The 13,897-nt window shown below is 45.4% G+C and overlaps 1 protein-coding gene across 2 annotated transcripts in view; it reads right to left on the bottom strand.

Moving 5' to 3' along the window:
- The window catches only part of CERS3 (ceramide synthase 3), a 103,759-nt gene that overhangs the window by 66,472 nt on the left and 23,390 nt on the right, over positions 1-13,897 (bottom strand). The window lies entirely within an intron of this gene.

Below are 13,897 nucleotides of genomic sequence, written 5' to 3'. Positions count from 1 at the left end.
CAATAAGGAGTTCCAATTAGTCCATATCAACAAATATTTATTGAGATTCTACTATTTGTCAAGCACTGTAGTCCCAGTGAGGATTCAATGATGAACAAGCAAGTGTTCTTGCCTGAAGGACCTTGTGAGCAAGACAGGCCTGAATGGGCGACTTCGACACGTGTTTTAGGTCCAGTACAAAAAGGGATGTACAGCGCGCTGTGGGAACGAGATGACGGGCGCGCAGCCAGCCAGGCAGCGTCAGGGAAAGAGAACTGGAACAGAGGGTTCTTGAGATGCCTTGAAATAAGCCAGGGAGCGGCAGGAAAACGGGAGAAGGGAATAGACGTTTTCAGGAGAGAAAGGACTATGATCAAGGAGCCAGAAAGAGAAACTCATTGCTGAGGCTGTGACCATTTGAATCTTGCCATTTGGATTCCATCTTTTAAAAGCGCATCAGAGGAAGGAGGCAAATACCCTCAGATTCAAAACAGGGTGGTCAAAATAACTCTATCAGAACCTCTTGATTTGTCAATATTAGGTTAGTGCAAAAGTAATTGCGGTTTAAATGGTTGAAAATAATTGCAAAAAGCGCACCAACCTAATAACATGGTGTCCCTGGAACAAACCGGCAGTTTGGTACTGCTGCAGCCTAAGAATCCCAGGTGTGGGCTGTTGGATTCCAGTTTCAATTTATCCTCTCGGCATAATTATTAATAGTGCCCCCTTTCTTTCAGATGTGAACGAATCTTGTGGTCACTCTCATCAAAAAGCTGGGGCGTCAGGTCGGCTGTGGTCATAGGCCTGCTAAGGAGCTTGGGCTTTCGCAGAAGAGTATTATGGACGAGAGTAAAGTGGTCAGATATTTTAGAAAGGTTGCTTTGGCAGCCAGGTTTTCTGTGAGCCCAAACTGTGTTTTCATGCCACTTAGAGGACGGTGCCCGCTCTGGGCAGATTTCTATCCAGCAGAATAAGGGCTGGGCTTCAACCCCACATGCCCTTGGCCAGGCACATACATGGCAGCTCTGCTGGCAGTGGTACGGAGTACATCCCAGGAGAAAGACTGGAGAGCATCCAGCAGCTTAAAGCACGAGATGCAGTCAGGAATGGGTAGACTTGATCTAGACCAGTGGCATCCGGGGATGAAATACGATGATAATAATGTCATTCGTGGGATGACACACAAGATCCAAACTGGGTAGAAAATAAAGGGAGGCCAAGAAGGGAGCGAGATTGAGGGGGAAAGCAGAAACAAGGGAGGTGGGAGTGGGACTAAGGAATGGGCAGAGTGGGAAGACGCCATCAGAGGTGAGACTCAGAGAGTGGAGTATGGACATGGGAGATTTCCAACCTCAGATGAGGAAGAATTCCAGAGTGTGGACCCCAAGACCCTTCAGAAAAATCCACACCAAAACCAGTAACTGGACCCCGGTGAGGTCGTTCCCTACCTCTTTCCACCTCTCACCCACCCACTGTTTAGAGACAGGCTCGTCCCAAGGAGCACAGTCACGCCCATACCTGTGAGGCTTGTGTGGGGCAGGGGAGAGGCTGCTTTCTTTTTGAATCATTTTACTATCATTTCTACTCTACGGGAGGGTAAGTCCCAGTTGCAAAGCTGTACAAATATGGTGGAGTAAAGATAATCAAGAAAGATTCATCGAATGCTTCCTGTCTCTCAGGCTTTTGGGCTACAGAAGCGAAAGGGATGACCCCAGACTTCAGGGGGCTTACAACTGAGTCAGGACTGGCGTGCGTCCAGACGTGGGAGGAGGAGGTGAGAACTGAAGGAAGAGTTGGTAGGAAGGAGGAATGAACACGCTTTGGTAAGGGCACCAGGAATTGAAGCTTGGCTGCCTGGGCCATGTGACGTAAGTGACCCAAGGAGGCAACTGAGAGAGGAAACCTGCTTTGAAGGGCTCAGCCGGACAGGGCTCAGAACAAGAGCAGGCATAAAAGTCTCTGAGTCACACTCCAGCTAAAATTCAAACTTCCGACAGATCTCAGAAACCAAGCCACGGATGTGAAAGATAAGATTCTGTCTGTACCAGGCCTGTTTCTCACCTCATCATCATGAGACACTCCTGCAAGAGCAAATGTATTTTTCCTAGAAGTCTGCCTCAGCGTGTTAATTCTTTTACTGGCTCCCCATTTAACAGACTAGGACTCAGGGAACAAATAGAAATGGCAGTGAGTTAGATTTTCTTCGGATAGCACTAGAAAAGTTGTTATATAAAATAACTTGCTCGCTCCTAAAATGTGACTCCTGGCAGTACAGATTACCATACTTTGTCCAGTGTGAAACGTAAATATCTCTCAATAATACTAAATAATAAACAAATAGCTAACCTTGATCATTCTAATTATAGAACTAAGTGACTAGCTTACGATGGCTATGTAGGAGTTGCCATCCTAAGTAATGACCCGTGGACCGTATGCGATGACTCCAGATGTGTTGACAGACCTGGTCACTTAGGACCTAACGCTGAAAAAATTTAAAGGGAAACAGAGATATTAATAGAAAGATTCAGAAGGTGAGGGGGGACCCCTGGAAAATGGAGTTCAAACTGAGAAAAAAAGTAAATCTATGTTGTTCACTCTTCAAGTGCTTCCACCAAACAGTCGTTATTGCTGCTTCAAAGAGTTAAGCATCTCTTCTTCACGACATGTACAAAAATCCATTTGGCTCAACTGGAAATGGAGGCCAGGACTAAAGATAAAGGCTACAGTTATAAAATGCTTAGAAGACTCCGTAGGAAGGAGTCCATCTCTAGGACCTTGAGTTAGGCAAAGCCTAGGACACCAAAAGCAAAAGGCCAAAATAAAAACCGGATGGATCGGACTTCACCACCACGAGAACCGTTTGTACTCTCAGCCTCTCCTGTCCCAAGGAAAAATTGAAGCAGTTTTTTTAAAATAAGAAATATCTGCGAGAAAAATGCCTACAGTTATTTCTTTTTTATTTAGCGAGGCATCAGTAACGGACATGCCTCATAGTTCAGATGTGTTTTCCCACCTGCTAACACTGAGGAATTTTTCAACCCTCTATTCAATGCCAGCTGCCAGAAGTTTGCAGGAAGACAATCTAACTAGTGTAGGTTTTGTGACTCATTATTTTCTGACCTTATGGATACAGAACCCAACCAGGTGAAGGAAGTCTGTTGACCCACTTTCTCAGACGAACGCCATTAAATCTGACCCCAGGATTGCAGAAACAAAACCATCTGGGCCAAAAGGTTATCACTATTTGAAGCAACATTTTTGTGGAGGACTGAACTGTTGCTAAAGAAAGAACTCCAAGGCAGGCTGGGGCTGTGGTAATCACGCTCCCACTCCCTACTGTGGACACATCAGCTCAGAAGGTAACTCTACAAAACATGTCTCCTGGAGAGAGGAGAGTGATGAGAAATGGGACGTTAGGTAGACATATCAAGTTGAAGTAAAGGTGTGTGTTCCTGAGCAATGTGAGATGATGTGACAGAAAGACACTCTTGAATCAATGTTCACAATCCCTGAGTATTACTACGGTTGGAGGATCGGGGAGGTGGTGAGGGTGGTGACACTGGGTGGGGCTGAGGTTACCTGAGGACACAAGGCCAGCTCCAGAAGCACAGACCTTCCCAAGCTTGTTTGCTGTCCTATACCCAAAGCCTGCCACACAGCAGACACTAAATAAGTGTTTGATGAATGAATGGATGGAAGGTTTACTGAGGCTGAAAATCAAGGAGGGAGGTTATGGCCAAAAATGTTATCTAATTTAATTATCTACAAACAACTTCACTTTTATTCGTTGCAAAACAATTTTTTAAATTTGGTGCAGGGGTCAGGTAAGCATGCGTATCGACATTGAATCTGTTTGTGTTTTCTTTGGCACTAACTCTACTAACTCAGCCAAGAAAACTGGTTATGCCTTTAAGATAAAACCCAAAGGAAAACATTAGCAGGTACTTGCGTCCTCGTCAGCACTGTGCCAAATGTCAGTTCCAGTTCTAAAAGCATCTGAAATTGTGCTGTTTCACATGGAGAAGACAATGTAAATGACGAGCAACTTAACTCTGAAGAATATTTCTCATGATGACGTTAGTGTATAAAAAGCCTCTTAATGCCTGGGGCTTATAACTGCACGAAAACTGAAAAGGAAGAGGAAAAAGAAAACCCTACACTTTGTGTAGAGAAGTAATTAACTTACAACAAGATAAAACCAATTTTAAGTAATTCTCTCAGACTAAATCTTACAATTCTATCAATGTAAAGCCTCAAAGAAATTGAGAACAGATGGAAGAGACTTAAAAAAGGAAAAATTCGGAGTATCTGTAGTAAAAGCATGGTATCGCTCAAAGATGTCACTGGGGGGGGTATCAGGAGATCCCCTAAGTATCCATGCCTTCTGCCTTTAGTTACCGGCCTCCTGCCTCTCAGGTTTACCTGGGCACGTGGCTGCCCTGCCATGTGAGTCAACATGTCCCAATCTCCCTTGAGGCCAGAGGTGTGTGACTACATCTGGGTCAATGACACAGAAGTGGGATTGATTTGCATAATGTCCCTAAGGACCACGCTGCACGCCCTGGTTTCTGTCTTCCTTCCTGACAGCTGGGCAGGGGGATGATATCTGGGCTGTGACATGCAAGAAAAATAGACTTCTGTCACTAAGTTCTTTCTGTTATAACGGCTTAGACTGTAACAATTAACACAGAGGGAATAATGTAATGGGGAAGTAAGTCAGAACTCTCCTTGATGCTGCTTCCAGGTGGATGACAAAACCTGGAGACATTTGCCCATCAAAAAATACCATTAAGAGAAGAAAAAAGCGAGCTGCAGACTAGGAGAAAATATTTGCAATACAAAAGACTTATATTTAGACTAGATGGAGAACTCCTACACCTGAATAAAAAGGGATCTTCTTCCACAGCAAGTCCCCTGGGGTCCTGGGTTTCCACTAACATTTAAAAGCATCCGAAGTCTCTGCTCCACTTCCCAGGCTTCCTATATGGAGCTTGTGCCAGTTACCAAGGTACGGCCTCTCTGCTCCAAATTCACCCTCTTGGCCTGCTCTGTGAAATGGGTCTGGTCCCTGTACCTATTAGGTTGGTGCAAAAGTAATTGCAATTTTTGCAATTATCTTTAACCTTTTAAACCGCAATTACTTTTGCATCACCCTAATACTTCCCTCTGTCAGCTGGCCCTGGTCAGTGGAGAGTGGTGACAGAACATTGCCGGAGGAAAGAGACTCTCTTTCTAGCTCTGGCAGGCAGGCAGTGAAGACCCCAGGGCCCCGGCAGCCACTGGCACCTCCCTGAGCAGTTTTGTGGCAGTATCTCCAGTGAGACACTTCCCAGGGAACTCCTCTCCCCAGCATCCCAGAGGGCAGGTTTCTGGCAAGTTCCAGAGGGCTGGTTTCTGCCCATTCTGCTGGCACCACAGCAGCCTGTGTACCCTCTCCATCAGGGTCTGCTCTCCAGCCCCAGGCGGCCTCTTGCTTTTGTGCCCTGTGCCAGCCCCGACCGCTTCCTACACTCTGCAGAGTTCTTCGTTCTAGTAAGTGAATCCCGACTGGACCCAGACGGCCTTGATGGAAAAGTCCAACCATCTTTACCTGCTACTCAAATACTAATGAACAAAAGCTAACGTTATTTCGCTCAAGTCAAAAAGACCTCAGAAGTTCACATGAGAAGGGAAAGCTTTCTCATCTCTCACTTTTCCCGTCTGATGCTGTGTGTAGACTTTGCTTATAGATTAAAAGATGACTTTAAATCAGCTAGAGCTAAAAATTATGAAACTTATCAACTTTGGAAAGTGTTTATGACATATTAAAAATAACACTAAAATTGAAAATTGTATCTATCGTATGATCATAGGATGGTATATGAGATTTCACCATATTCTACTGTTATACATATATGTGTGTGAAGACAAAAACTAGAAGGAAATATGAAAAACTAATTGATATGCTAAAATGGTAACATTCTGGGTGTTTTACATTTTTTAATTATTGTTTTCCCCAATACACATCCACTTTCTCCTGCCTGAAACGTGTTGTTAAGGTGATTTATTTTGCTTTAACATGTTTCTAAGAGGCTTATTTTTTTTATGTAAATGTTTCATGTTCAAAAGCTAATAGCTGATTTGAAGGCAGGTTTGGTACCTACATAAAACTTATCACAGCCTTTTTACACACACAAACAACTAACTATTAGAATCTTTTGTATTCTAACAGTGTCAGAGAAAATAAAAAATGTGTCTACTCGGTTAACAGGAGGACAGGCTCTTGAGGGCCATCTATGATCTGATTTTAGATTCTGGAGGTAATAAATACAAGACAGAAAATGCAGTTTAAGGAGGCAGCATTCATCAAAATGTAATTCTTCTGGATGCCTCCTCACCTTTAGAGTCTCTGGTTCATCTCTGCCTCCCCCGCCCCATTAATTGACAGGCATTGCTAGAACCCAGCTCAAGACCAAGAGAGAGATAAGTGACAGAGGAAGTTTACTCAGACTGATAACATGGAAAGGAACTTGCAGAAAAACAGGTCTGACTGAAATAAGAAGGAGGGAACACGGAGAAACAAATCCTAGGGTTCAAAGAAAAGGAAGGCGTCCACAACAATTGGCAGGAAATCGATGAGAAATGACCCGGGATTAACAACTGATAATTCTGCCTTCAAAGGTAGAATTCCCTTCCCCACCATTTGTTTGTTGGTTTGTTTTTCGGTGTATTTTTTTCTTTAATTTAACTTTGGAAGTCTAAAATGTAAATTAATAGCTGGGTAACTAGGCAATGGTATTGCAATGTAAAGAAATGTGACCCCAATTAGCATCACGTCAGCACTCCCTTTCCAATTGCTAGCAAACATTTGGGGGCTGTCCCCCAAGTCATTCCTTGCAAGCTCTCCTCCCTTGCCTGGTGAGTCACGTATCTTGCCTCACAAATTACCCTGTTATTAGTCTTAGGCACAAGTGAGTGATGTCGGCAGAAGCAAGGGAGTTGCAAACCTCTCTGCCAGTGAGTCACAGAGGAGCCTGAGGCAGGCAGGGCCCTGGTTCTGTCTCAAGTTTTCCCATTTAAGGTTGGCTTCGTGTCTGCAAGGACCTCCTGTGCGTGGCTGCAGGGCGCTGCAGCTTTCCTGTCATTTAGTTCCGGGTGAAAAGGGTCAATAAGACCGCCAGACACACTGCAGACCATAACTGATGAAGTGAATCAAAAACGAAAAAGAAAATGCACCTCCAATAGCTCACGGTCATTCAAACAGCTGACTTACTTGAGAAAGAACAGGACTCTGGGCTCAGAAAGCCTGGCTTTGGGGGCCACCCCGTCAAGCAATAGCTCCGGGGTGTTGGGCAGCTCCAGCTCTCTGAATCTTCGTTTGCCGACCTGTGAAAGATGCTAATTCTATGTACTGCAAAGGCCTGTTGTGGGTTTTGAGTGATCAGGTGTGTAAAAATACCTGAGCAGGTAAAGTGCTAGATCAGTGTTGTGTAGCCATATTATCTTTTATCCTAACTTTGCTGGGGATGGGCAAGAATCCCACGCCAGGCTGGTTGAACTAAGATTAAATACTGAGTTTAAAAAGACTCCCCAAGGGAGAGTAATGGGACACCCTCCCGCTCCCTCACAGCTGCCTTCACCCCAAGGCTCCATAGCCTTCCTTCCATAAGGGAAGTCTACATAGTGGGTGCAACCACACTACGCAGAGAACCCAAGGACAAGGCTGGAGAGACTCGTCTGGGGACCTGCCAAAGCATCCACCCACAACACACTGGGGGAGGATTTCCAGGACAGGACAGGTAGGAACCCAAGGCCTATTAGCTTACCAACAACTGGGCTTTGGGAATCCGAAAGCCCATCTTCACCCCTTTCCAGCAACATGACCTAGCTAGCTAGGGCAAGTGCGTTCTTCGAAGCACTGAATTTCTCATCGGTAAAACAGGTATCATAATTTTTAATTCTGTAAAGTCTGCATCAGGATTAAATAAGGCCATGTGTCTAAACCACTTGGTGTAATGCCTGGTATGTGAGCATAGTAAGTGCCCAAGAAGCTGCAAGTGTCAGTGCTACGGTCCTAGTTACACGTCCCTGTCAGTGGCCTGCAGACTTCTAGGCGGCACAACGGCCAGCCGTCATTCACCAGTTTCCTACGAAACCCTGACCGGTGTTGGGGTCACCCGGTCCAAGTGTTGGTGGAGGAGCAGCTTTTCTGAGGGATAAGTGTCATTTGACAAGGTAACCCACTGCCTCAGTGACAGCAGGACTTCTGAAACCATGGCACCTGTCTTGGGCAGGGTCGCCAAAGGACTCATTTTCCGTGAGTAAGACCTGTAGGAGGGTGTGGGGCCCATCTCGATCGAGAAGGAATTTGGAACGTCGTCTCACTCACAGATGGAGGAGGAGGGTGAGTTCCTCTTAGGGAAGGACTTGGGGTTACTAAGGCACACGGATGAAGCAAGCCCCCAATTTTAATATTTTGAAGCACAGGCTTACATAATGTTTAAAGGCGGGGTTTCCTGTGGTGCAGCCTGCTGCCCCCGCAGAATGAAGCACCCCTTGGAAAAGAACGAGATGACAGGAATTCTGGTCATCTCCAATGAGGGTGGGGCGCAGTGGGCGTGACAGCCGACTGCGGAGGGCAGGGAGGTAGTGACAGGGTAAAGGAAAATAACCTCAGTTACCCTGAAATCATCAACAGGCTTAGAACAATACAAGCAACCACTTCTCCTGGTGAGAGCTGCAGCTTGGGGCTTGCGGCTGGAAGATCCAGCCCCTACTGGCCTAGCCACTGGTTGCTTCCCTGAGCAAATGAGGACGGTCACCTGCATTCCTCGGCCAGGGCAGCTGCTCCCTCTGCCCATGGCCACCAGCCTCCGCTGTTTGTATTCAGCAAGAGAAAATAACTCGTAAGATCTCAAAACTAAAAAGATCTCATCATTCCTAACCAGCCTCTAACGCAAGAAGCCCCTTTAAGGAATAAAAAAGGTATAATGCCAGATTTTACATAGAAAAGGGGGAGTGAGAGAGACAAAGAGACAGAAACATACAGGAGATTTACAAAGTCTGGAACACAGAGAAAATGTTTCATTTATTGATTATACTTTTTTGATTCATGATTAAATCTATGGCTTTAAATTTACAGATATTTTGCCTGCACAAGTGTCCAGAAAAAAACATCCTGAGTATATTGTATGAAAACGGAACATATTATTTAGAAATGAAGATTTCCCTAGGTTTCCAGACTTTTCCAATATACATTCTTCCCAAAAGGTTATCCTTACTTTTCTGTCCAACATGCATTTTATATGATTTTCATTTTAGTCTCTCTAATTTCTGCCTACCGTGTTTCCCTGAAAATAAGACCTAGCTGGACAATCAGCTCTAATGTGTCTTTTGGAGCAAAAATATAAGACCCAGTCTTATTTTACTATAAGACCGGGTATAATATAAAATAAAATATAATATAATATAATAATATAATACCAGGTCTTATATTAATTTTTGCTCCAAAAGATGCATTAGAGTTGATCGTCTAGCTAGGTCTTATTTTCGGGGAAACACAGAATGATGCTAATTAGCTGCTGTGAATAAAACACATATTCGACTTTTCTAGGTCATTGCCATATCTGGCAATTTGCCACGGGGGAGAAAGGTCAAGTGTGTGCCAGTGTGGTTTTCTGGTTACTACTCTATTGATCCTGATTTGGGGTCTAGAGGCTCCCAAGCCTTCTTGTAAAAATTACTTCTCCTTTAAATGAAGACTTATTGGACATTTCCTTACTTTTTTCCTGCCAAGAAATATGGTTGGTAGAAGTGCTACTGTGAATAACTGGTCTAAATTCTGTGACGCAGGACCATGTGTGAACCTAGCGAAGGGAGCGTGATGCAACCAGAGCAGAGCTGACCCACGGGCAGGTTGTCGCCCTATGAGGGGCCTCAGTTCCTCTGTGTCACTCATGTCAGTGACAGTCACATGTCAGCGTCTTATGGTTGATCTAAAAGGAAGGAGTGGTCTGAAAGAAAGTGAACAAACGGATCATGACATTCAACTCCAAATATCCCAAGTGTAAGTACTGTCTGCAGGGCTCACACGAGACACTAAACCTACCGTGTTTCCCCGAAAATAAGACCTAGCTGGACCATCAGCTCTAACACGTCTTTTGGGGCAAAAATTAATATAAGACCCGGTCTTATTTTAATATAAAATTAAATTACATAAGACCCAATTTTATATTAAAATGAGACCAGGTATTATATTATATCATATCATATCATATCATATCATATCATATCATATCATATCATATTATATTATAAGACCTGGTCTTATATTAATTATATATAAATTATAAGACCGGGTCTTATATTAATTTTTGCTCCAAAAGACGCATTAGAGCTGATGGTGTGGCTAGGTCTTATTTTTGGGGAAATACGGTATGTGGATTCTCTTAAAACATGCCACGAGATCGCTCCCTGAGCCCCAGTGACGTCCTTTGGTCCAGGGCGAGGGAGAGCCTGTGGATGACTTCCCTTTCCCATCAAGTGCACTGTCCGTTGGTAAATTTTCTTCCTGCCAGCTTAGCTCACGAGGTTGGGAATGTCACTCATCTGCCTCTTTACGAAACCTCAGCAGCCCAGCCTGTGCCCTGCTGTTACCTGGGGCGTGGTGGCAGAAGAGGAGTCACATTTACATAGTCCCCAACAATTCTGAAATTGCTCAGCCTTTGTCACTGTCATGCATCAGTTGGTGACACAATTAAGTCCCAACTGTGGGCCCAGGGCACCGACTGGCACAGACGCAGCCCCACTCTTACTTCTCGGCCTTATTTAAAAAGACCCCACTCTGGCCAGACCTCTCTCCCACGGGGTGAGGAGTCCACAGGTCCCTGGGGACGTGTCACCCACACTCCATGTCCCCTTTCTAGACTTGTGAAGGGGGCCTCGGGTCCTAGAATCCCCTGTCCAAACAGCTCTGAGCACTTCCAAGGCCTGCATGAACCCTTCCCCAGGTCTGTCCAGCTAAAAGTGACTGCGCAGGGTATGTACCCTTAGGCCTAGAGATGGCAAAGAGACTGCTGGGAAGGGGAAGAGCAGACCTTCATTTGGACACATGCACGGGCTGTCTGCAACAAGCATACTTGGCCTCCAGCTGAGTAGGACGGGATGCGGCTGGGGCAGGGCCAGGGCCAGGGCCGGGCTGGGGGCCACATGCCTCCATCTGTACGCTTGTCCTGGGCCCCTCCGATGCGAGGGGTGGGCCTATCCACAGGCCTCAGAGCAGGTCGGCAGCTCTAAGTGCCAGGAGTGCTGAAAGCCTAGGAGCTGTGCAAGCTGTACAGCCACTGGGGGCTGGTAGTGTGGCCAAGACCAAAATTCTCCTGCAGCTGCTGTCAGGCTGTAGCACTGCTTCCTGAGAATGAATGCCGTGCTGGTCAGGACTGGCTTCCTGGCACTCCCCGGTCCCCCCAACCTCTCATACCTACTCTCACCTGACTAGAAAGTAGGCAGGGGAAACACGTTTTCAAAACTTTTAGGAAGAAGGTGTAGAAAATCGTAGGCTAAAAGGGGGCGTGCCTGGGTCACGAACCCCTTCTGACCCATTAAGAATTGGTTATGCCGGGAAGGTGGGGACATGGGGAAAAGCCGCACGCAAGCAAGGGCCGCAGGTGCAGGAGAAAGTGTAAGAGATGTAATCCAGATGACATCTGGTTGTGTAGCGGAAAACAGAATAATAACACCGCTTTCCACAAACCATTACAGAAATAATGAGATGATTACAATTCTAACGACTATAATATAGGTCACAGTTTACAAAGTTTCTTCCACAAGCACTGAATCCTCACAAAGATAATAATGAGTAATGCCCCCAATTTACAGGTGAAAAATGGGATTTAGAGGGCTAAAGGGACTTGCTCAAACTGACGCAGAGACACATGAGATGTAGGCAGTGAAGGTACAAGCGCTCCCTGTCTTTACATGACTTGATTTTGTCTTACATCACATCAATACTTGTGAACACGCCTTGTGACTAACTCTTCGACATACACATGATGACATTTGACTGTCACTGTTGATGCTTTTGAAAGTTCTTCTCTTACAGGTGACAGCCTGGAAACTGGAAACCCGCAGGACAGCCAACTCTTCCTCCCCCCTCGCCCACCATTAGGGCAGCAGGTTGGGGGAGTGGGACAGAGAAAGGTGGGCAGGGGGCCTGGAGCACAGATGGCAAATACCACCTATGGGGGTGGCGGGGACCCTTCACCACCTGGTGCTGTCAAATGAAACTTTCACTCAACATCTGCCCTTTCAAAAGGAAAAGAACAGGAATCTACAGTACTTCACAGAGAATATGGCACTTGCCTGGCGCAAACACCACTCCTCCCCACAACATGAAAAGCAATCCCATACAACAAACTTTTGAGTCACACATGTAATTTTCCAAGATCACAATTAAGGAAACACAATAGAGGTAAAATAAAATAAAATGTAAATAATGATCATTACCTTGAGTGTATATGATAACTCACTACCAACAAACTCAGGTATGGGGTGTGTGTGTGTGTGTGTGTGTGTGTGCACGTGCGCGCGCTAAAATGTTGCACGTATTTTCACAACATCCCTGCAGGAGCAGAAAAGGGAAAAGTAATTAGCAGACTATACAATTACACCCCTAAGTGTCCTTCCAACTGTAAAACGTTAAGTCAGAGTTACAACCCGGTGGCAGAGCTTGGTGCCGTTTGTATCGGGCCAACCAGTCAGTTTAGTCTGATCTGCACAGCACTTTAGAACAACTCGAGCCAACCTTAAAAATTCAGGGAGTTTCACATAAAAATCCAGATTTGCCGCTTCTCTAGAAAAATCAGAAGGCCTGGTAATACAGGCAGACCTCGGACCAATTGCGGGTTCGGTTCCAGGCCACCCTCAGGAAAGCGGGTAGGAATCTTTTTGCTGGTGGAAGGTCTTGCTTTCAATTTGTAAACATGCAACATCTTTGAAGTGTAATAAAGAGAAGCGCGATAAAAAGGGGAACGGCTGTCATCACAGGAGCTGCAGGCCGTAAGTGGCCCACTGCTAATTCAGTTACCCGCTGGCTTCCTAAGGCAGCCAGGTAACTTTGTGACTCCTTATGTCTCTAAGATGTATCAATGTGAATTATGCCTTCAAAGTAACTTGAGTAAAGATACTACAGGCCTAGCACGGCCTAGTATAATAATTGCGGTAATATTAAAGTCGACGGTTTTTCAAAGGGCCGGTTGCGACCCTTTAGTGCACTGGTTCTCGGCCCTGGCTCTCCTTGGGAATTACCTGGGAGAGGTTTTTAAGCCATGCTCTCGGCTTCTCCAGACCAATTAAATCAGGATCTCTGAAGGTGAAGACCATACAAACAGCAAAATAACAAACCGTAAGAGTGAACACGCCTATGTTGGAACCAGCAGCCGGGCCAAGAAACAGAATGTTACCTGCCTCCCAGACCCTCCCTTTGTGCCTGATGCAGTCACTACCCCACCTTCCCCAACTATCCCTATGCTAACTTCTCACACCAAGGATTAACGTCGCCTGTTCTTGAACTTTATATAAGTGGAATCACACCCAATGCATTCCTTTGCGTCTGGATTCTCCCTCAGCATTTGTGACTGAGGTGTGTCTAGGTTGGTGCATGTTTAGCACTCCATGGTACGACTATATCACAATCCATTTTTCCATTCTACTGTTGATGGAAATTTGGGCCATCTGGAGTTTGGGGCTATGTCAAATAATGCTGCTATCTATGAACATTCTTGCACATGTCTTTTGGTAAACAGACTCGTACATACGCATTTCTGTAGGGCAGATACCTAGGAGTGGAAATGCTAGGCCATGAGGTATCCATAGAGTCAAGTTTAACAGATATTATTGGACAGTTTTCAAAGCTGTTGACACTCCTACATTAGTATAGGAG

The sequence above is a fragment of the Rhinolophus sinicus genome, chromosome 13 (genome assembly GCF_057876585.1).
Source record: "Rhinolophus sinicus isolate RSI-liver-muscle chromosome 13, RSI-T2T, whole genome shotgun sequence".
NCBI classification, from domain to species: domain Eukaryota; kingdom Metazoa; phylum Chordata; class Mammalia; order Chiroptera; family Rhinolophidae; genus Rhinolophus; species Rhinolophus sinicus.
The sequence above is the reverse complement of the archived record's forward strand: the minus strand, read 5'-3'. Positions and strand labels throughout refer to the sequence as shown.